We start from the raw sequence: 24,193 nt of genomic DNA, 5'->3' as shown, positions 1-24,193 counted from the left end.
TAGGAGTGATTTGTAGAGTGATTGGCATGAAAGCTGATCACCTTAATTTAAACTACTCTGAAATGAGCACCAGGGGCCACCAAGAGGACCCTTTCAAGGTGTCATAGCCAAGGAGAGGAGTGTGTTGTGTACATCTCTGCATAAAGGATTTGCTGGTTACATGGAAGGATGAAGCCTCCTTCTGAGGACACAGGCAGCAAAGCAAGTGGAAGCCCAAAGCATTGAGCTTTCCAAATGGACTTTGCTAAAATCTTGTGGATGACTCATGCTCTTAACATACACCCATGTACATATTGTCCATATAAACATTAATTCTGTAACAAGGCCCACACTTAAGGGTTTTTTTTTTCTTTTGTGACAGTCTTGCTTTATTGCCTAGGCTAGAGTACAGTGACATAATCGTGACTCACTGCAACCTCCGCCTCCTGGGTTCAAGCAATGCTTGTGCCTCAGCCACCTGAGTAGCTGGCACTACAGGTGCACAACACCATGCCTGGGTAATTTTTGTATTTTTAGTAGAAACGGGGTTTCACCATGTTGGCCAGGCTGGTCTCAAACTCCTGGCCTCAAGTGATCTGCACACCTCAGCCTCCTAAAGTGTTGGGATTACAGGTGTGAGCCACTGTGCCTGGGCCCACACATAAGGTTTGAGTTGAGATAGAGAAACTCTGGCAGGACTGAGGAATCGGGCCACAGTCTCTGGGAAATATTCACAATTTCTGGAATCTTCTCTACTTCCAGAGTTCCCACTTTCTGTCTCCTGTTTTTTCAACAAACTTGTATGGAACCACAGTGTGTCTAGAACTTGCCAGGTGTGGAGGATAAAAAGATGACTGAGATCGGGCATGGTGGCTCATGCCTGTAATCCCAGCACTTTGGGAGGCCAAGGCAGGCGGATCACTTGAGGGCAGGAATTTGAGCACAGCCTGGCCACCATGATGAAACGTCTTTACTAAAAATACAAAAAATAGCCAGGCATGGTGGCATGCACATGTAGTCCCATCTACTTGAGAAGATGAGACAGGAGAATCGCTTGAACCCAGGAGGCAGATGTTTCAGTGAGCTGAGATCACACCGCTGCATTCCAGCCTGGGAGACAGAGCAAGATTCCATGTCAAAAAAAAAGATGACTGAAATACAGACTCCCTCAGAGTTGACTCTAACACAAACTAGGTAAGAGCCCAAGGTCTGGCTGGGCAGACACCTTGATTGGCCTCATCCTGCAGCATCTACTAGAATGAAGAACACTTTTTTCTTTACCCATGATAATGTTTTGTTCTTCATACCCACAAGTGCAATTTGTGTTAATTCTGCAAAATTTGTCGCATAACTCTGCCTGTATTCTTAGCATTTTTCCTTTGAGAGATTTCTCAGCACATCATCTTTGGACTATGTGGAATTGGAAATTTACTTAGAGTCAACAACAAGTACAGGAAAGTCAGTTCTTAGTCAAGAGTTAGGTTTTCAAAGACAGTGGATAAAATAAAAAATCAAGATTTGATGTACAGTTAAGATTATACGTGCAAATCCCCTCATCATTCATAAAGTTTAGCAGTCAGTCTTACCGTGGCTCACCAGGTCCAATCCACACTTCTTCCTCCACGATTGGAGCAGAGGGTGATTTTTTTTTCTGAGCAACTGATGAAGTCATTTAGTTGCAGTAGAAGCCATGTGTACTAGAGACCAATCAATGTGCCCTCATGGCACTATTTCTGCCTCTCTCCCTCTTTGTTCTTGCCAAGTACCCACAGTTCATTTTTCATAGATTGAAAGAGCCCAAGTTGGGCCTATATCTAGGAGTACAATTGCTGGGTCATTTGGTAACTCTATGTAGAATTGTTTGGGAAGTTGTTAAACTGTTTCTCACAGTGGCTACACCATTATAATTCCTACCAGCTGTGTATGAAGGTTCTAGTTTCTCTGCATCCTCACCAAAACTTGTTATTTTCTGTTTTTTTTTTTTTTTTTTTTTTTTTTTTTGAGACAAAGTCTTGCTCTGTCGCCCAGGCTGGAGTGCAGTGGCACAATCTCAGCTCACTGCAACCTCTGCCTCCAGATTCAAGTTACTCTCCTGCCTCAGCCTCCCGAGTAGCTGGGATTATAGGAACCTGCCACCATGCCTGGCTAATTTTTGTATTTTTTTTAGTACAGACAGGGTTTCACCATGTTGGCCAGGCTGGTCTCACACTCCTGGCCTCAGGTGACCCACCTGCCTCGGTCTCCCAAAGTGCTGGGATTACAGGCATGAGCCACCGCACCAGGCCAATTTTCTCTATCTTCGATTCTAGCCATGCTTATGGGTATGAAGTGGTATCTAATTGTGGTTTTGATTTCTGTTTCCCTGATGATGAATTTCATTGAGCATCTTTTCATGTGCTTATTGGCCACTTGTATGTCTTCCTTGGAGATGTGCAATATTTTCATATTCAAAAATGAAAGCACAGGTCCACACAAAATTTTGTACATGAATAATTACAGTAGCATCACTCCTAATAACCCAAAGAGAGAATTAATCCAAATGCCTATCACCAGATGAAGAGATACACCTATTGTTGTCTACCCACATGGTGGAATATTATTTGATCACAAAAAGGAGGAAAGTACATACGCTACAGCGTGGATGAACCTTCAAAACAGATGAAAGATCACATTCTACATGATTTCATTCAGATGGAAATCTACAGAAATAGGAAGTCGATTAGTGGTTGCTTAGGGCTGGTAGGGGCATGGGAGGATGGGGATGTTAGCTAAAGGGTACGAGGTTTCTTTTTGAGGTCATGAAATGTTCTAAAATTGGTAATGTTTGTGTATATCTCTGAATATATTGAAAACCATTGAAATGTAAAAAATGCAAAGAAAAAACAGCCCAAGTTGCAATTTTATTCAACACTTGATTGCTTTAAAAATAGATTCCAGGCTGGGCATGGTGGCTCACACCTGAAATCCCAGTGCTTTGGGAGGCTGCGGTGGGAGGATTGCTTGAGGCCAGGAGTTCCAGGCCAGCGTTGGCAACATGGCAAGACCCTGTCTGTACAAAAAAAGAAAAAATAAATAACAGCTGGGTGCAGTGGCTCACACCTGTAATCCCAGCACTTTGGGAGGCAGAGGCGGGCAGATCACCTGACATCAGGAGTTCAAGAGCAGCTTGGCCAACATCCTGAAATCCCGTTTCTACCGAAAATATAAAATTTAGCCTTTTGGTACTCCAAGCAGCACCATGGCGGTTGTTAAGAACAAGTGCCTTATGAAAGGTGGCAAAAAGGGAGTTGAGAAGAAAGTAGTTGGTCCATTCTCTAAGAAAGATCAGTATGATGTGAAAGCACCTGCTATGTTCGATATAAGAAATACTGGAAAGACTTGGTCGCCAGGACCCAAGGAACCCAAATTGCATCTGATGGTCTCAAGGGTCTTGTGTTTGAAATGAGTCTTGCTGATTTGCAGAATGATGAAGTTGCATTTAGAAAATTCAAGCTGATTACTGAAGATGTTCAGGGCAAAAACTGCCTGACTAACTTCTATGGCATGGGTCTTACCTCTGAAAAAATATGTTCCATGGTTGAAAAATGTTCAACAATGATTGAAGCTCATGTTGATGTCAAGACTACCGATGGTTACTTGTTTCATCTGTTTTGTGTTGGTTTTACTAAAAAACACAACAATCAGATACTGAAGACCTCTTATGCTCAGCAACAACAGTCTGCCAAATCCAGAAGAAGATGATGGAAATCATGACCTGAGAGGTGCAGACAAATGACTTGAAAGAAGTGGTCAATAAATTGATTCCAGACAACATTGGAAAAGATATAGAAAAGGCTTGCCAATTTATCCTCTCTATGATGTCTTCATTAGAAAAGTAAAAATGCTGGAGAACCCTGGATTTGAAAGGCATGGAGCTTCATGGTGAAGGTAGTAGTTCTGGAAAACCCACTAGGGATGAGACACATGCTAAAGTTGAATGAGCTGATGGATATGAACCACCAGTCCAAGAATCTGTTTAAAGTTCAGACTTAAAACAGTGGCAAATAAGAAGTTCTATTTGTGAAAAACAAACAAGAAACAACAATGAAAGAGCAAAATTAGGCTGGTGTGGTGGTGTATGCCTGTAATCCTAGCTACTCAGGAGGCTGAGGCATGAGAATCACTTGAACCCGGGAGACAGAGGTTGCATTGAGCCAAGATTGCACCATCGCACTCCAGCCTGGGCAACAGAGTGAGACTCTCTCCAAAAGGAAGAAAAAAAAAAAAAGTATCCGGGCTTGGTGGCATGCGCCTGTAGTCTCAGCTACTCTGAAGGCTGAGACGGGAGGATGGATTGAAGCCAGGAGTAATTTGAGGCTGCAGTGAGCTATGATTGTGACACTGCACTCCAGCCTGGACTGCGGAGCAGGACCCTGTCTCTTGTACATACATACACACACACACACACACACACACACACACACACACACACGCACACACACACACATACATCCATACCCAGGTTCTACCTCTGGTGATTCTGACTCAGTAGGTTGGGGTATCCCCTAGGGATCCTGCTGTTCAGCCTGGTCTGGGATCCACTTTTCATTGGGAATTGAGACACTGGCTGTGAGCCTTTCTGTCCTGAGATGTAGAGGTCATGGCGATGCAGGTTCAAGCTTAAGGAGACCTGACTGTGCGTTAGGTATTGTGCTGAACATCATCTCTTACTCTCACAGCAACATCCTTAGAAGGTTAATGATGTATCCGTGCTCTACAGATGAGGAACTGAGCTTTCAGAGGAGTTTAGCTTGTTTAAAACTTATTTTTCCTATTGGAAACTTCGTACCCTTTGACCAGTGACTCCCATCCCCTCCCTTTCCTTCACCCCATCCCTGGATAACCACTGTCCTACTCTCTATTTCTGTGAGTTCAACTTCTTTAGATTCCACATATAATAAAATCATGCAGTATTTGTCTTTCTGTGCTGGCTTATTTCACTTAACACAATGTCTTTCAAGTTCATCTATGTTGTTGAAAATGACAGGATTTCTTTCTTTTTTAAGGGTTAATAGTATTCCGTTGTGTGTATATAGTACATTTGCTTTATCCTTTCATCCACTGATGGACACTTAGGTTGATTCTATATCTTGGGTATTGTGAATAGAGCTGCAGTGAACATAGGAATGTAGGGATCCCTTCGACATATTGGTTTTGATTTTTTTTTTGGTCTATATCCAGAAGTTGGGTTGCTGGATTATATGTTTTGAAATCTATAGCACAGCAGCGTGACTATAGTCAATAATAATGTATCTTTCAAAATAACTAAGTGGGTACATTTCAAATGTCACATCATGAAAATTGTCAGTAAATTAGGGGATGGACGTGTTAATTAGTTTGATCTAATCATCCCACATTGTATACACATATCAAAACATCACATAAATGTGTACAATTATGATTTGTCAATTAAAATAACGTTAGTTAAAAAAATAAGTAACTTGTTCAAAGCCCCAGTTGGGATTGATGGAGCCGGGACATGCACCAAGGCTGTTGCTCTGAGGCCCACAGAGTCCTTTGTCCACGAATGTTGAAGCCCTACCTGAGATTTCTACTGAGATCAGTGTAGGGATTCAATGTCTCAGAATCATCCCATTCTCCAGGGCCCACAAGTCCATGACCGCTGCCTCTACCGCCGACCCTACTGACCTGAAATGTGGCCCCTGCTTTCATTTCCAGGAGCATACAACACTTACACCAAGCATTGATGGGTTTTGTTGACTTCATTTGAGATGTGGGGCCGTGGAGAGGGTCCCATGATCCTTGCTTGGTGTTGGCCAACTCATTGACTTCTCTCTTTGACTTCACCCTTCCCTTTTCTACTCACCTCCTCTGTCATGGATTGCTCTGGGAATTCTGAGCCCTGGTTCCTTTATTTTGCAGATGACCTTCACTCTTCTCTGCAACGAATCCCAAAAGTGTGTAGTTGAGCTGACTGCAAGGTGCTTGACATGCAAGAGAATTTACAAATGAGATTTGGCCTCTGGAAAGTGGTGGTAGTTCCAGATTTATGTGGATGTTACTTTGTTTTTCCCTATAAGATCTATTCTTTAAACTATCAAGCTCTTGGCTCCTGGCTGCAGTCCTTTGCTGGTGGCAGTGGGCTGGGTACTGCCACCGGGGAGAAATGCTGCCCACTTAGAGAAAGGGAAACTGGTTCTCTTTAAGAGGCAGAGGGAGGTTTCCAGTGCCAGTTTGTTTGGAGGCAAAATGGCTGTTGTATTAAAATTGCCCAAACTTGAGCTAGTGCCTTGTGTGTTTAGAGCTCAAAGCCACGATTGTTTTCTTTTTCTTTTCTTTTCTTTCTTTTTTTTTTTTGGTGGTTGGTTTTCCATCCTTTTGCTTGGCAGGTTTCTGCTAATAGCTTCAACCTCAAGAGTCCCATTATACAGACACTAATAGCACCTACTATGTGTCAGTCTGTAGTGCCTACTATGTGCCAGGGATTGGAGATAATATAATGATGAACAAGATAAACATGACATTTGGAAAAGAGAGTCTGGTTCCCACTCTCAGCCCACCCCAAAGAGAGGCCAGAATTGGGCTTCCAAAGAAATCAGATGCCCTTGCAGCACCTCCCTGAAGAGGACGGGTGAAGCTTTGGTGTCTGCAGAGAATTTGGCTGGACAGTCCCCCAGTTTTGGAACGATGGGAAGGAACTGCCATCTGTGTTTAAGATGAGAAGTGGGGGAGTGGCTGGATATCAGAGGAAGCCAAGATGAAGAGAAGGTTTTTGTGAGTTCCCATGCATAGTGGAGACCTGTTCTAGTAAGGGTCCCTGGGGCTGAGCCTGTGGGTCAGTGGAATGATGCTGTGAGGCAGGTCTTGCTATAGCAGGTGGCCCAAAGAAGGTTGATGGATCATGAGCAGCTGGAAGAATGGAGAGTTCGGGGGATGTAGTTCCTACCTGGCTTTCCAACAGTGTGTAAGCCCAGAATTCTTACATAAGCCCATGGAGAAGGGAAAGGAATGCTCGTAACGACAAGATTGAATTCTCCACCTGCCAGGCATCCAGGGACTCAGAGCAGATTTAACTGAAGTTACAGAAATAGGAATGTGACATTTCCTACATCCGGGTGTGCTGGAGCAAATATATTCCCTCTCTGGTTTGTGGGGAAGGAGAATGCTAACAGACAAGACTCCAGGATTTCACTCTTAAACCTGGTGCCTACAGATGCATTTTGTACTGGATGCAGACAGAAGCTCCATATAGACATATCCATCGCTGCATCTCTCATGCCTTCTGTTCTCCCTAATTTTCCCTTTTTCACCCACAGAGGAAGAAAGTTCCAGCATCACTTCTGGCCTCTCAAGAGTGAGTTAGGTGGCCAGGTGGGGTTATTCATGCCTGTAATCTCATACTGAAGGGGTGGCCTGCCCCTCCACACCTGTGGGTATTTCTTGTCGGGTGGGATGAGAGACAGAAAAGAAATCAGACACAGAGACAAAGTATAGAGAAACAACAGTGGGCCCAGGGGACCTGCGCTTAGCATGCTAAGGACCTGCACTGGCACAGGTCTCTGAATTCCCTCAGTTTTTATTGATTATTATCTTCATTATTTCAGCAAAAAGGAATGTCGTAGGGGGCAGGGTGATAATAAGGAGAAGGTCAGCAACAAACGTGAGCAATAGAATCTATGTCATAATGAAGTTCAAGGGAAGGTACTATGACTGGACGTGCATGTAAGCCAGATTTATGTTTCTCTCCACCCAGACATCTCAGTGGACTAAAGAATAACAAGGCAGCATTGCTGTAAACATGTCTCGCCTCCCACCATAGGGTGGTTTTTCTCCCATCTCAGAATTGAACAAATGTACAATCGTGTTTTATACCGAGACATTCAGTTCCCAGGGGCAGTCAGGAGACAGTGGCCTTCCTCTATCTCAACTGCAAGTCTTTCCTCTTTGACTAATCCACCTCAGCACAGACCTTTTATGTGTGTTGCGCTGGGGGACCGTCAGGTCTTTCTCATCCCACGAGGCTATACTTCAGACTATCACATGGGGAGAAACTTTGGACAATACCCAGCTTTCAAGGGCAGAGGTCCCTGCGGCTTTCCACAGTGCATTGTGCCCCTGGTTTATTGAGATGAGAGAATTGTGATGACTTTTACCAAGTATACTGCTTGCAAACATTTGGTTAACAAGGCACGTCCTGCACAGCCCTACATGCCTTAAACCTTGATTTCATACAACACATGTTTTTGTGAGCTCCAGATTGGGTCAAAATGGTTGGGGCAAAGTGGATGGGGCAAAGCTACAGATTAACAACATCTCAGCAAAGCAATTGTTTAAAGTACAGGTCTTTTTCAAAATGGAGTCTCTTACGTCTTCCCTTTCTATGTAGACACAGTAACAGTCTGATCTCTCTTTGTTTTCCCTACATATCCCCGTTTTCGTTTTGACAAAACCACCACCATCATCATGGCCCCTTCTCGCTGGTCGCTGTCTCTCTGAAGCTGCTGGATACACCTGTAGACTAACAATAGAAAAGACAGACATACAAGGATTAATACGAAATTTGCAATAGTGGAATTTCCGGTGGTTTTAACCCAAGTGACAGGGCAAGAGGACGGTGTGGGTGCTGCGGCACCCAGGCAGTCTCCCACCTCCTTTGTGTCTTAGTTGATGTTTCTCATAGTTTTCAGTCTTTCTCCTCACCTGCTCACTCGCACCTTTTATCTCTTTGTCTCCCTTCTCTTACGGTCTCTCTCTCTGTCTTTAACACTATCTCTCTCCCCAGTCTCACTTTCTGTGTCTCTCTCTGATCTCTGTCTCTTTTTCTTTCTCTTCCTCTCCCTGGCTCTCCACATGTGCCGTTTCCTTGGTGGATTGTAACTTCATGTGTTCTTCTGATATCACCATTTTGTTCACCCTGCGAGTCGATGATGCTCGACTGCGGGTTTACTGTCTCTGCAGAGGCGCTTTCATTTGCATCTTGATGGGTTCATTGTAGAACTTCAAATGTCTAGTGGGTATCCAAACAGGAAGCTGATTTTCTCCAGGTGAAACACAAGAAAACCTCTCCCCCATGTTATCACCTTACCTATTTCCCATGTTTTGTTTTTGTTTTCTTTCCACCAAATCAGTTTTCCCTCACGTGGGCTATTATTTTTACCAGTAAAATGTTCTGCAGAAGTAGTGGTCTGATTTCTATGTATGTCTAGAAAATCTAAAGTATAGAGTGTTAGATTAAGTTGCATCTGGGGAGTGCTATATTCCTTATTGTCTTTTTCCTTTATTTGTTTAACCAATTGAGCTTTGAGTGTTCTAAGCAGGACAGGTAAGATCTGCGTCTGTCACAGTCAGCCAGGTCTCCTTATCCTGTGCTTCCCTTTCTGCCTGTGACTGAATGGGCATGTCAGGGTCTAGTAGGGGATCCAGGAGGAGGAAGCCTCATTAACTTCTATTCTGCAGCAATTGATAGATACCCAACTTGAACAGTGGGGGCTTATCACCTCATATACTCAGACCAGAGATAGCTGATGCCAAGCTTGGCTAAATTAGTAGCTTGAGATGTTAGGTTTTTCATTTGAGGTTTCTATGCTGCTATTGCCTTCTGCTCTTGGACACAGAGGCTGCCACAATCCGCATGTCAAGTCCTCATGTGACAATATCCAGAGACAGCAAGGAAGAGGTACAGTGTATTCCTGCATGTTTCTTTAAAAAAAAATGTTTTTGATGGAGAATAATTGTACACATTTATGGGGTCCATGTGAGATTCTGGTACATGCATGTAATGTGTAATGATCAACTCAGGGTCTTTAGGATATTAATCACCTCAAACATTGATCATTTCTTTGTGTTGGGAATATTTCAAATCTTATTGCTATTTAGAAATACACAATAAATCTATTTATCAGGATACAAAATCTATTTACACATATCAGTAGCAGTGCTATACACCAACATCTACCAGGCTGAGAATCAATTCAAACCCTTTTATAATAGCTGTAAAAATAAAATACTTAGGAATATACCTAACCAAGGAGGTGAACGACCCCTACAAGGAAAACTACAAAACACTGTTGAAAGAAATCATAGATGACAAAAACAAATGGAAACACATTCCATGCATATGGATGGGTAGACTCAATATTGTGAAAATGACCATACTGCCAAAAGCAGTCTACAAATTCAGTGCAGTTCCTATCAATGTACCATCATCATTCTTTATAGAACTAGAAAAAAAAATGCCAAAATTCATTTGGAACTAAAAAAGAGTCTGCAAAGCCAAAGCAAAACTAAGCAAAAAGAACCAATCTAGTGGCATCACATTACCCAACTTCAAACTATATTACAAAGCTATACTCACCAAAACAGCATAGTGCTGGTATAAAAATAGACACATGACCAATGGGACAGAGTAGAGAACCTAGAAATAAAGCCAAATACTTAACAGCCAACTGATCTTCGACAAAGTAAACAAAAACAAAGTAAGAAAAGTGCACCCTATATAACAAATAGTGCTGGGATAATTGGCAAGCCATATGTAGAAGAATAAACCTGGATCCTTATCTCTCACCTTATACAAAAATCAACACACGATGGATCAAAGACTTAAATCTAAGGTCTGAAACCATAACAATTCTAGAAGATAACATTGGAAAATGCTTCTACACATTGGCTTAGGCAAAGAGTTTATGACCAAGAACCCAAAAGCAAATGCAACAGAAACAAAGATAAATAGATGGGACTTAATTAAACTAAAAGCCTACTGCACAGCATAGGAAATAATCAGCAGAGTAAACAGATCACCCACAGAGTGGGAGAAAATTTTCACAAACTGCATTTGACAAAGGACTAATGTCCAGAATCTACAGGGAACTCTAATCAGCAAGAAAAAAATAATCTCATCAAAAAATGTGCCAAGGACATGAATAGACAATTCTCAAAAGAAGATATACAAATGGCCAACAAACATATGAAAAAATACTCAACATCACTAATTACCAGGGAAATGCAAATCAAAAACACAATGCAATACCACGTGTAAAATAAACAAAAAGAGGGCCGGGCGCGGTGGCTCCTGCCTGTAATCCTAGCACTTTGGGAGGCAAAGGTGGGCGGATCACGAGGTCAGGAGTTTGATACCAGCCTGACCAACATGGTGAAACCCAGTCTCTACTGAAAATGTAAAAATTAGCTGGGCATGGTGGCAGTTTCCTGTAATCCCAGCTACTCAGGAGGCTGATGCAGGAGAATTGCTTGAACCCGGGAGGCAGAGGTTGCAGTGAGCTGATATGGCACCATTGTACTCCAGCCTGGGCGAGAGAGCGAGACTCCATCTCAAAAAAACTAAAAACAAAAGACACAAAAAAAAAAAAACACAAAAAACAAAAATTGATGTTGGCATGGATGTGGTGAAAGACAACGCTTTTACACTGATGGTGGGGATGTAATCTAGTACCAGCACTATGGAAAACAGTATGGAGATTCCTTAAAGAACTAGAAGTACATCTACCATTTGATCCAGCAATCCCACTGTTAGGTATCTACCCAGAGGAAAAGAAGTCATTATATGAAAAAGATACTTTTGCACACATGTTTACAGCAGCAGAATTCACAGTTGCAAAACTATAGAACCAGCTCAAATGCCCATCAATCAATTTGTGGATAAAGAAAATGTGTTATATATATGTATACCATAGAATACTACTTAGCCTTAAAAAGGAATAAAATAATGGCATTCATAACAACCTGGATGGAGTTGGAGACCATTATTTCAAATGAAGTAACTCAGGAATGGAAAACCAAACATTGCATGTTCTCACTCGTAAGTGGGAGCTAAGCTATGATGATGCGAAGGCACAAGAATGAAACAGTGGACTTTGGGGGCTCAGGGCGAAGGTGGGAGGGGGTGAGAGATAAAAGACTACACATTGGGTAAACGGCTTTGCTGATGGGTATGCCAAAATTTCAGAGATCACCCCTAAGGGACTTATCCATGTAACCAAATACCACCTGTTCCCTAAAAACTATTGAAATTAAAAAAAGAAATATACAATAAATTGTTGTAGTCACTTTCTGTGATAATAAACACTAGATCTCATTCCTTCTATTATATATTTTTATACCCATTAATCAACCTCTTTTCAAACCTCTCCTATTCCCAGCCTCTGGTAACTATCATTCTACTCTTTATCTCCATGATATCAATTTTATAGAGCTCCAGGGCACACAAGTCCATAACTGTGGTCTCTATCCCTGACCCTACTGACCTGAAACATGGCCCCGCTTTGATTTCCAGGAGCATAAGCTGCTCATATAAGTGAGAACATGCAATAGTTTTCTTTCTGTGCATGGCCTAGTTCACCTGACGTTATGACCTTTAATTCCATCCATTTAGCTGAAAATGACAGGATTTCATTCTTTTTTATGGCTAAATACTATTCTATTGTGCGTATATTCCCATTTTCTTTATCCATTTATCCATTGATTGACATTTAGATTGATTCCATATCTTGGCTATTGTAAATAGTGCTGCAGTAAATATGGGGGTACGGGTATCCCGTTGATACACTGATATCTTTTTTTGGATATATACCCAGGAGTGGGATTGCTGGATTATATGGTAGATGTGTTCTTAGTTTTTTGAGAAATCTCTGTACTTTTTTTCATAATGGCTGTACCAATTTACATTCCCACCAACAATATACAATAATTTCCTTTTCTTCAAATGCTTGTCAGCATTTGTTGTGCTTTGTCTTTTTAATACCCATTCTAACAAGTGTGAGATGATATCTCATTGTGGTTTTGATTTGCATTTCCGTGATGATTAGTGATGTTGAATATTTTTTCATAAACTTGGCGATTTGTATATTTTCTTTTGAGAAATGTCTGTTTATTTTTTGATAGTTTCTTTTGCTGTGCAGAAGCTCTTTCATTTAATTAGATCCCATTTGCCAACTTTTGCTTTTGTGGCAATTGCGTTTGGCATCTTCACCATGAACTCTTTGCCCATCACTATGTACCAGGTGGTATTGCCTAGGCTGTCTTCAGCGTTTTTATAGTTATGGGTGTTACATTTAAGTCTGTAGGCCATCTTGAGTTAATTTTTGTGTATGGTGTAAGGGAGGGGTGTTGTCTTTTCACTCTGTTGATTGTTTTAATTGATATACAGAAGGCATTTAGTTTAATATAATCCCATTTGTCTGTTTTTGTTGCTTGTACTTTTTAAGTGTTAGCCATACAATCTTTGTTCTCAAGCGTTTCTCCTGTGTTTACTTCTAGTAGTTTTATAGTTGTGGCTGTTACATTTAAGTCTTTAACGGATTTTGAGTTTATTTTTCTAAGTGATGAGAGATAAGGGTCTAGTTTTATTCTGTGTTTGGATATCTAGTTTTCCTGGCACCATTTAATGAAGAGGGTGTCCTTTATTCAATGCATGTTCTTGACAGCTTCCTTGAAAATCAGTTAGCTGTAAATATGTGGATTCATTTCTGGATTCTTTAGTCTGTTTCCTTTGTTTTTCTGTCTGTTTTAATACCAATACACGCTGTTTTGGTTACTATAGCTTTGTTATATATATATATATGTATATATATATATACACACACACATATATACTTATATATGTACATATACATATATACATATACATATACATATATATACATATACATATATATGTACATATACATATATATGTACATATATGTATACGTGTATACACATATATATGTATATACATATATATGTATATATATGCGTATATACGTATGTATACATATATACGTATATATATGCGTATATACGTATGTATACATATATACGTATATACATGCATATATACGTATATACATACATATATACGTATATATGTATATACGTATATACATACATATATACGTACATACATATATACGTATATACATACATATATACATACATACATATATACATACATACATATATACATATATATACATATATACACATATATATATACACACACATATATATGTGTGTGTGTATATATATATGGTTTTTTTTTCTTTTTGAGATGGAGTCTTGCTCTGTCGCCCAGGCTGGAGTGCAATGGCGTGATCTCTGCTCACTGCAAGCTCTTCCTCTCGGGTTCATGCCATTCTCCTGCCTCAGCCTCCCGAGTAGCTGCTGGGACTACAGATGCCCGCCACCACGCCTGGCTAATTTTTTTTTTTTTTTTTTTTAGAGACGGGGTTTCACCGTGTTAGGCAGGATGGTCTCGATCTCCTGACCTTGTGATCCACCCGCCTTGGCCTCCCAAAGTGCTGGGATATAGGCTTGAGCCACCTCACCCGGCCTCTTTGCAGTATATTTTTAAATCAGGTAGTGTGAGGCTTCTAGCTTTGTTCTTTTTGCTCAGTGTTGCTCTGGCTATTTGGGGTCTTCTGTGGTTCCATATGAATTTCAGTGTTTTTTTTTTTTTTTCCTGTTTCTGTGAAGAATATAACTGATAGGGATTATACTGAATCTCTAGATTGCTTCGGGTAGTACGGTCATTTTAACAGTATTAGTTATTCCAACCCACGAGCATAAGATGCCTTTCCATTTGTTTGTGTCCTTCTCAATTTATTTTATCAGTGTTTTGTGGTTTTCATTGTAGAGGTTTTTTGGGGTTTTTTTTCCTCATCCTTGGTTAAGTTTATTCCTAGGTATTTTATTTTTGTAGCTATTGTAAATAGAATTTCTTCCTTGATTTCTATTTTAGCTAGTTTGTTACTGGTATATAGAAACATTACTGATTTTTGTATGTTGATTTTGTGTCCTGAAGCTTCACTGAATTATACATCCTTTTTTAAAAATGTTTTTTAGTTTTTATTTTTTATTTTGTGAGAGAGTCTCACTCTGTTTTCCAGACTGGAGTGCAGTGGTGCAATCTTGGCTCACTGCAACCTCCACCTCTCGGGTTCAAGCGATTCTCCTGCTTCAGCCTCCCAAGTAGCTGGGATTACAGTCACCTACCACCATGCCTGGCTAATTGTATTTTTGGTAGAGACAGGGTTTCACCATGTTGGCCAGGCTGGTCTCAAACCCCCAACCTCAGGTGATCCATCCACCTTGGCCTCCCAAAGTGCTGGGATTACAGGCATGAGCTACCATGCCCAGCCTAATTTATTTTAAGAGTTTTTTGGTAGAGTCTTTAGGTTTTTCTGTTTACAGGTACACGATTATGTCATTTGCAAAGTGAGACAATTGGACTTCCTTTTGTCCATTTGGATGCCTTTTATTTCTTTGTCTTGTCTGATCACTCTGGCTTGGATGTCCCATACTGTGTTGAAGAAGAGTGGTGAAAGTGGGCATCCTTCTCTTGTTCCAGTTCTTAGAGGAAAGGCTTTTCAATTTTTCCCAGTGAGTAGGATGTTAGCTGTAGATTTGTCATACATGCCTTTTCTTAGGTTGAAGTGTTCCTTCTATGCCTAATTTGTTGAGAGTTTTCATCATGAAGGAATGGTAAGTTTTACTGAGTGATTTTTCTGCATCTGCTGAGATGATCAGATAGTTTTTGCCTTTCATCTTGTCGATGCGATGTATCACATGTATTGATTTGCGTATGTTGAGCCATCTTTGCATTCCTGGGATAAATCCCACTGAATCATGGTATATTATCTTTTTCATTCATCATTAGATTTGGCTTCGTAGTATTATGCTGAGAATTTTACCATCTGTGTTCATTAGCAATATTGGCCTGTAGTTTTCTCCTTTTGTAGTGTCCTTGTCTTGATTGGATATCAGGGTAATGCTGGCCTTGTACAATAAGTTAGGAAGAATTCCCTCCTCTTCAATTTTTGGGAATAGTTTGAGAAGAATTGGTGTTTGTTTTTCTTTATAAATTGGGTAGAAATCAGCATAAAAGCCTTGTCTAGGCTTTTCTCTTTTGGGAGACTTTTTGTTACTGATTCAAACCTGCTATTCATTTTGGGTCAGTTCACATTTTCGGTTTCTTCCTAGTTCAATCTTGGTAGGCTGTGTATGTCTGGGAATTTATCCCTTTCCTCTAGGTTTTCCAATTTGTTAGCATATGATTGTTCATAATAGCCTCTAATGATCCTTTTTATTTCTTTGGTAACAGTTGTAATATCTCCTTTTCATTTCTGATTGTATTTATTTGGGTCTCTTTTTTTTTTTTTTTGGTTAGCCTCACTAGTGGTTTATCAATTTTGTTTAACTTTTCAAAAAACCAACTTTTATCTTGTTGATTCTTTGCATTTGTTTTTGTCTCTGTTGCATTTGGTTCTGCTATGTTATTTATATTTTTTCTTTCTACTAATTGTGTGTTTGATTTGTTCCTGCTTTTTGAGTTCCTTGAGGTGCATCATTAGGTTGTTTATTTGAAATCTTTCTACTTTTTTGGTGTAGGCATTTATTGCTATAAACTTTCCTCCTAGTACTGCTTTTGCTGTATCCCATAGGTTTTGCATGATGTGTTTCCATTTTCTGTTTAAAAAAAATTTTTGATGTCCATCTTAATTTCTTCATTGACCCAATGATTATTCAATAGCATGTTTAATGTCCATGTATTTGTACAGTTTCCAAATTTCTTCTTCTTATTGATTTCAAGTTTTATTCCATTGTGGTCTGAGAAGATACTTGATATGATTTTAATTTTTAAAATTTTATTGAGCCTTGTTCTGTGTCCTAACATATGGTCTATCCTGGAGAATGTTCCATGTGTTGATGAGATGATTGTATATTCTGCTGCTGCTGGATGAAATATTCTGAAAATATCTGCTAGGTCCATTTGGTCTAAAGTGCAGCTGAAATCTAATGTTTCTTTGTTGATTTTATGTCTAGATGAACTGTCCAATGCTGAGAGTAGGATATTGAAGTTCTCAACTATCATTGTATTGGACTCTATCTCTCCATGCAGATTTAATAATATTTGCTATATGTCTCTGGATGTGCTTGTGTTGGCTGCATGCATATTTGGAATTGTTATACTTTGTTGCTGAATTGATCCCTTTATTACCATATAATGACCTTGTTTGTCCTTTTTACAGTTTTTGACTTAAAGTCTGTTTTATCTGATGTAAGTTTAGCTACTCCTGATTATTTTTGATTTCTGTTTGTGTGGTATATCTTTTTCCATCCCTTCACTTTCAGTCTGTGTGTGTCTTTACAAGTGAAGTGAGTTTCTTGTAGACGTTGTTGGGTCATTTTTTATCCATTAAGCCTGACTGTATCTTTTAGGTAGGTAATTTAACCCATATTCGAAGTTATTATTGATAGGCGAGGACTTATTCCTGTCATTTTGTTCATTGTTTTCTGGTTATTTTGTATATCCTTTTGATATGGTTTGGCTGTGTCCCCACTCAGATCTTATATTGAATTCCCATGTGTTGTGGGAGGGACCCAATGGGAAGTAGTTGAATCATGGAGGCAGGTATTTCCCATGCTATTCTTTTAATAGTGAATAAGTCTCATGAGATCTGATGGTTTTAAAAGGAGGAGTTTCCCTGCTCAAGCTCTCTGTTTGCCTGCTGCCATCCCTGTAAGATGTGACTTGCCTCTCCTTGACTTCCGCAATGATTTTGAAGCCTCCCCAGCAATGTAGAACTGTAAGTCCATTAAGCCTCTTTCTTTTGTAAATTTCCCAGTCTTGAATGTGTCTTTATCAGCTGTGTGAAAATGGACTAATACAGTAAATTAGTACCAGAAGTGGGATCTTGCTAAAAGATACCTGAATATGTGGAAGTGACTTTGGAACTGGGAAACAGGCAGAGGTTGGAACAGTTTGGAGGGCTCAGAAGGAGACAGGAAAATGTGGGAAAATTTGGAAGAGATTTCCTAGAGACTTGCCCAAAATGCTGATGGTTATATGGACAATAAAGTCTAGGCTTAGGTTGTCTCAGATGGAAATGAGGAACTTGTTAGGAACTCGCACAATGGTGACTCCTGTTATGTTTTAGCAAAGAGACTGGTGGCTTTTTGCCCCTGCTGTAGAGATTTGTGGAATTTTGATCTTGAGAGATTTAGGGTAACTGATAGGGTATTTGAACTTGAGATTTAGGGTATCTGATAGAAGAAATTTCTAAGCAGCAAAGCATTCAAGAGATGACTTGGGTGCTGTTAAAGGCCTTCAGTTTTATAAGGGAATCAGAGCGTGAAAGTTTGGAAAATCTGCAGCCTGACAATGCAATAGAAAAGAAAATCCCATTTTCTCAAGAAAAATTCGATCTGGCTGCAGAAGTTTGTTTAAGTTAACGAGGAGTCAAATGTGAATCCCCAAGACAATGGGGTAAATGTCTCCAGGGCATGTCACAGGTCTTCATGGCAGCCCCTCCCATCAAAGGTCCAGAGGCCTAGGAAGAAAAGATGGTTTTGTGGGCTGGACCCAGGGACCCCTGTTGTGAGCAGCCTAGGGTGCCTGAGTCCTAGCCACTCCAGCTGCAGCTAAAAGGAGCCAAGGTACAACTTGGGCTGTGGCTTCAGAGGGTGCAAGCCCCAAGCCTTAGCAGCTTCCACATAGTGTTGAGCCTGTGGGTGCACAGAAGTCAAAAATTGAGGTTTGGGAACTGCTGCCTAGATTTCAGAAGGTGTATGGAAATGCCTAGATATCCAGGCAGGAGTTTGCTGCAGGGGCAGGGCACTCATGGAGAAACTCTACTAGGGCAGTGCTGAAGGGAAATGTGGGGTCAGAGCCCCAACATAGAGTCCCTACTGCAGCGCCACCTAGTGGAGCTTTGAGAAGAGGGCCACCATCCTCCAGACCCCAGAATGGTGGATTCACTGACAGCTTATACTGTGTGCCTGGAAAAGCTGCAGACACTCAATGCCAACCCGTGAAAGGAGCCAGGAGGGGGGTTAAACCATACAAAGCCACAGGAGTGGAGCTGTGGCCTTTTTTCTCCCAAGGCCATGGTCATACATCAGTATGACCTGCATGTGAGACGTGGAGTCAAAGGAGATCATTTTGGAGCTTTGAGATTTCACTGCCCCACTGGATTTTGGGCTTGCATGGGTCCTATAGCCCCTTTGTTTTGGCAATTTTCTGCCATTTGGAATGACTGTATTTACCCAATGCCTATACCCACATTGTATCTAGGAAGTAACTAACTTGTTTTTGATTTTACATGCTCATAGGCAGAAGGGATTTGCCTTGTCTCAAATGAGACTTTGGACTGTGGACTTTTGAGTTAATGCTGAACTTAGTTAAGACTTTGGGGGACTGTTGGGAAGGCATGATTGGTTTCAAAATGTGAGGATATGAGATTTGGGAAGGGCCAGGGGCAGAATGATATGGTTTGGTTGTGTCCCCACCCAAGTCTCATCTTGAATTCCCACATGTTGTGGGAGGGACCTGGTGGGAAGTAATTGAGTCATGGGGGCAGGTCTTTCCCACGCTGTTCTCATGATAGTGAATACGTCTCACAAGGTCTGTTGGTTTTGAAAAGGGTAGTTTCTCTGCAGAAGCTCTATCTTTGATTGCTGCCATCCATGTGAGACATGACTTGCTTCTTGTTGCCTTCCAACGTGATTCTTAGGCTTCCTCAGCTATGTGGAAGTGTAAGTCCATTAAACCTCTTTCTTTTGTAAATTGCCCAGTCTCAGTCAGGTATGTCTTTATCAGCAGTGTGAAAACAGACTAATACACCTTTGTTCCTTTTTTCTCTCATTATTTATGGTTGCAGTTTGGTGGTTTTCTTTAGTGGTGATGTTTGAATCCTTTCTTCTTTGTGTGTCTGAACTACCAGTGAGTTTTATACTTTCATGTATTTTCATGATGGTAGATATTGTTCTTTCACTTCCCAATGTAGGACTCCCTTAAACATTTCTTGTAGGACCACAACAAACAAGACACAAACAAACAGTCTTTTGCTTATCTGGGAAATACTTTTTTCTCTTTTATTATTACTATTTTTTTTTAGCAATGGAGTCTCACTCTGTCACCCAGGCTGGAGTACAGTGGCATGATCATAGCTCACTGCAGCCTTGAACTCCTGGGATCAAATGGTCCTCCTGCCTCAGCCTTCTGAGTCTCTGGAATTGCAGATGTGAGCCACTATGCCAGTCTCCTTCATTTGTGAAGGATAGCTTTGCTGGGTAGGGGATTTTTGGCTTACATTTTTTTATTTTTATTTTTTTACTTGTAATATACATCCCCTTTTCTCCTAGCCTGTAAGGTTTCTGCTGAGAAATTCCCTGTTAGCCTGATGGAGATTCTCTTATAAGTGACTTGATGCCTTTCTCTTGCTGTTTTTAGCATTTTCTCTTTGTCTTTTGACAATTTTACCATAATGTGCCTTGGAGAAGACCTTTTTGAGTTGTATTTACTTGGTAATCTTTGAGCTTCCTGCATTTGGAAGCATTCAGGAAGTTTTCAGTTATTATTTCATTAAATAGGTTTTCTATGCCTTTACCCATCTCATCTCCATCCAGAACTCCCAGAATTTCAGTTTTTGGTCACATATGTGTCCCATATGTCATGTAGCCTTGCTTCATTCTTTTTTCTTTCTTTTTGTCTGACTGGGTTATTTTAAAAGACTAGTCTTCAGGTTCAGAAATTCTTTGTTTTGCTTGATCTAGTCTATCGTTAAAGCTGTCAATTATCTTTTGTATTTATTTCAATGATTTATTCTCTTCCAGGATTTGTGTTTGGTTCTTTGTTATGCTGTCTATCTCTGTTGAATTTGTCATTCAGATCATGAATTGTTTTCCTGTTTTTTTTTTTTTTTTGTATTCATTATCTGTGTTCTCTTGTATCTCCCCGAGTTTCTTTAATAACATTATTCTGAATTTTTTTCAGGTATTTCATAGATTTTCTTTTCATTGGATCTGTTGCTGGAGAATTATTGTGCTTCTTTGAGACATTATGTTTCCTTTTTCATATTTCTTGCATCCTTATGTGACTATCTGTGCCTCTGACATAACAGTCATTTCTTCCAATTTTATGGATTGGCTTTTATATGGGAAAGACCTTTTCTTACAGCTGTATCTACAGTGTTCATTGGATATCACACTTTGGCTTTGATTCTGGGTGGGTACAGTGGTATAGTCTGCATATGATTCCTTCAGCTGTAATTGGCATGAGTGGTGTCTGTGAGTCATTCAGTGGCTTAGACTGCAGTGTTTTTTTTTTTGTGGTTGTTGAGATGGAGTCTAGCTCTGTCACCAGGCTGGAGTGCAGTGGCACAATCTCAGCTCACTGCAACCTCTGCCTCCCGTGTTCAAGCAATTCTCCTGCCTCAGCCTCCTGAGTAGCTGGGACTATAGGCACATGCAACCATGACCAGCTAAATTTTGTATTTTTAGTAGAGACGGGATTTCACCATGTAGGCCAGGCTGCTCTCGAACTCCTGACCTGGTGATCTACCCGCCTCGACATCTCAAAGTGCTGGGATTACAGGCGTGAGCCACCACACTTGGCCAGACTGCAGTTGTTATTGGAGGCTGTGGTGAGGCTTTGCTGAGGATGGGGATGCCAGGAAGTCTTGTCCTTCAGCATCAGTGGTAGTGGCGGTGGACCAGGTGTGTCAATACTAGGGACCATGGGCAGCGTTTGTGGGCACTGATGATAGACTGTCTGTGTGGGCCAATCCCTGGGCCTCCAGGTGGCTTCTTTGGTTGCTGGCAGTGGCAGCACTGGGCCAGATGGGCAGGTGCACCACTGGGCTCCTGGGTGGTGTGTGTGGCAGGCTGATCTCTAGTTCTCCAGGTGACCTATACAGGTTCTGGTGGTGGGTAGGCAGGCGTTTCCTCAGGCCCCTCAGTAGTAAGTGTGAGCACCAGCTCTGGAGGAAGGTGAGTCAATCTCCAGGTCCCCGGATGGTACATTCAGGCACCAGCATATTCCTATGCATTTCTAGATAAAAGTATTTTTCAGAAAACCTGAGCATATATCCTATTAATACAACTTACCCTCATCAGCTCTGCATGAGAAGAAGGCGGAATTCCCTCAGTAGAACAGTCAGAATGGAATCACAGACTTGTTTTGAGCCAGTCACTGGTGAGGGGGGGTAGGATAAAATGATAAGCTCAGAATCTAAACCTTAGACTAGGGAATGGCAAACTTTATCCATAAAGAGGCAAACGGTAATATTTTAGGCTTTTTGTCTAGATAACCTCTTTTGTAGTGATGCAGTGGTGCCATCGTAGCCTAAAAGCATATGTAGACAATGAATAAATCAATGGACCTGGTTTTATTCCAGTAAAACTGAATTTATACAGTCAGAGGGCCAGATTTGGCCCTTGGTCTATAGTTCTTTAGAGTAGTCAAAATTTATTCCCTGGGGCTGGGCCAACTTTTTCTTAAAAAAAAAAAAAGAAAGCAACTCCCTGTCAGAATAAAATAAGGTTTCTATTTAAAAAGAAGAAGAGGCTGGGTGTGGTGGCTCATGCCTATAATCCTAGCACTTTGGAAGGGTGAGGCAGGAGGACTGCTTGAGGCCAGGAGTTTGAAACCAACTTGGGCAATATAGTGAGACCCTCTCTCTGCAAAGAATAAAAAAATTAGCCAGGCATGGTGGCACATGTCTGTAGTCTTAGCTACATAGGAGGCTGAAGAGGAAGATCACTTGAGCCCAGGATTTTGAGGTTACAGTGAGCTCTGACTGTACCATTTGTACTCTTGCCTAGGCAAAGAGGGAGAACCCAAAAACAAACAAACAAACAAAAGGCTGGTTGGGGCAGGTTGGAGAAGAAAGTATTTCTGAATTTCTGGGTAGGTTACTGGTAGTGTCAGGCCAAACTAGCTCTACAGTCATATTCATTATAAATAAAGGCAACTAGAAGATCTCCATCTAGCTATTAAAATTGGTTAAAATCTACAGAGATAAAGGACAGTGACCCTTGTGTCAGTTACTTGTTGTCACAAAATGCTGCATAACAAGTCACTCCAAATCTCAGTGGCTTAATACAACAATCGTTTATTTTCATGGATCTATGGGTCAGCTGAGGATTGGTCAATCTAGCATGAGCATGTCTGGGAAGCTCTACTTTGCTCTTGGTGTCTCTTATCTTCTGCTGGAAGCAGCAGTCTGGCCTGGGCTTGTTGTCATGGTGATAGCAGGAATGAGTGAGCACAAATGAATTCACACTTTCCAAGTTTTTGGTCATACAGATTAATATTCCAGTGGCCAAAGCTAGACACATTACAAAACCCAACATTAGGGACTGGAGAAATATACTCCGATTCTTTAGTGGGAGGAACTGCAGAGACAAATGACAGTCTTGGATACAGGGAGGACATGGATCCATTAATGTGCCTTAATCAATCGCAACCCTCTAACCACCAATACAATTAAATAAGTATTTGTTGAATGCACTTGTGCCTGAATGCTTCTGGCTGCAGCCCAGGCAATGGGGGCCTGACTGGGGAGGGACCATAGCAGGGACTCGATGTCCTGCAAGTCTGCATGTAATCGTGCACGGCCGACTCCACATTGGTCATGGCTGATTTCCTTTGTCCTGCGTCCCCAAGGGGCAACGATTGGCTGATTATATTTCTGAACAATTTTGACAAAGTTGTTTTCAGGAGCCCAGGAAGCAAATCAGTTGTAGATTTGAATTTTTCAGGGGATCAGAATTGTTGAATATATATATAGTCTTTTACATGCTGATAATTATTTCCACATCACAAAGAAGGCTGGCTATTAGGAGGCTGCTGTTCAATTCCTTTGCCCCGTGAACTCATGAGCTGTGGCTATGTGGGGGGCACTCAGTTGTTAGAGCTGTTTCCCTTCATAATAACATCAGCCAACATTCTAAATAAATGCAGGAAATTAAATAATCTTCCCCAGACATGTACTTTGCCCTTCGAAAGTGAATTACACATTCTAAAATAAAACACAGTAACATTAAAAAAACAAAAGATCTTTGTGTCAGGTTGGTCTGGCTTCAGCAGAGATAATATTTTCCTCCAGAGTAGAAGATCCGTGGAATCCACGGTATTGCATACGGCAGCCCCACATCTTGTTTCCTTTTCTTTTTTTGTTTTTAACTAAAAGAGTTGTCAATTTTATTTTCACATTTCCCAATACAAATGAAAACTGCATCTTTTTTGGTCCCACTTCTCCCCTCCAAAACTATTCTCTTTGATAGGGCAAGGGGGCAAGTCTTCCTTATGCTGTTAACAAAACCCGACATCACAGCAGCATGATCTCCTGGTGAAGGGAGCAGGTAAATATAAAATTCATATAGGCCAGTCGCAGTGGTTCACACCTGTAATCCCAGCACTTTCAGAGGCTGAGGC

The 24,193-nt window shown here is 40.9% G+C and overlaps 1 protein-coding gene and 1 pseudogene across 4 annotated transcripts in view; both read left to right on the top strand.

Moving 5' to 3' along the window:
- The window catches only part of LOC129135667 (RNA-binding motif protein, X chromosome-like), a 100,435-nt gene that overhangs the window by 31,433 nt on the left and 44,809 nt on the right, over positions 1-24,193 (top strand). The window lies entirely within an intron of this gene.
- On the top strand, positions 2,020-4,453 carry LOC100610056 (small ribosomal subunit protein eS1-like; annotated as a pseudogene).

Source organism: Pan troglodytes, chromosome 7 (assembly GCF_028858775.2).
Source record: "Pan troglodytes isolate AG18354 chromosome 7, NHGRI_mPanTro3-v2.0_pri, whole genome shotgun sequence".
Taxonomy (NCBI): domain Eukaryota; kingdom Metazoa; phylum Chordata; class Mammalia; order Primates; family Hominidae; genus Pan; species Pan troglodytes.
The sequence above is the reverse complement of the archived record's forward strand: the minus strand, read 5'-3'. Positions and strand labels throughout refer to the sequence as shown.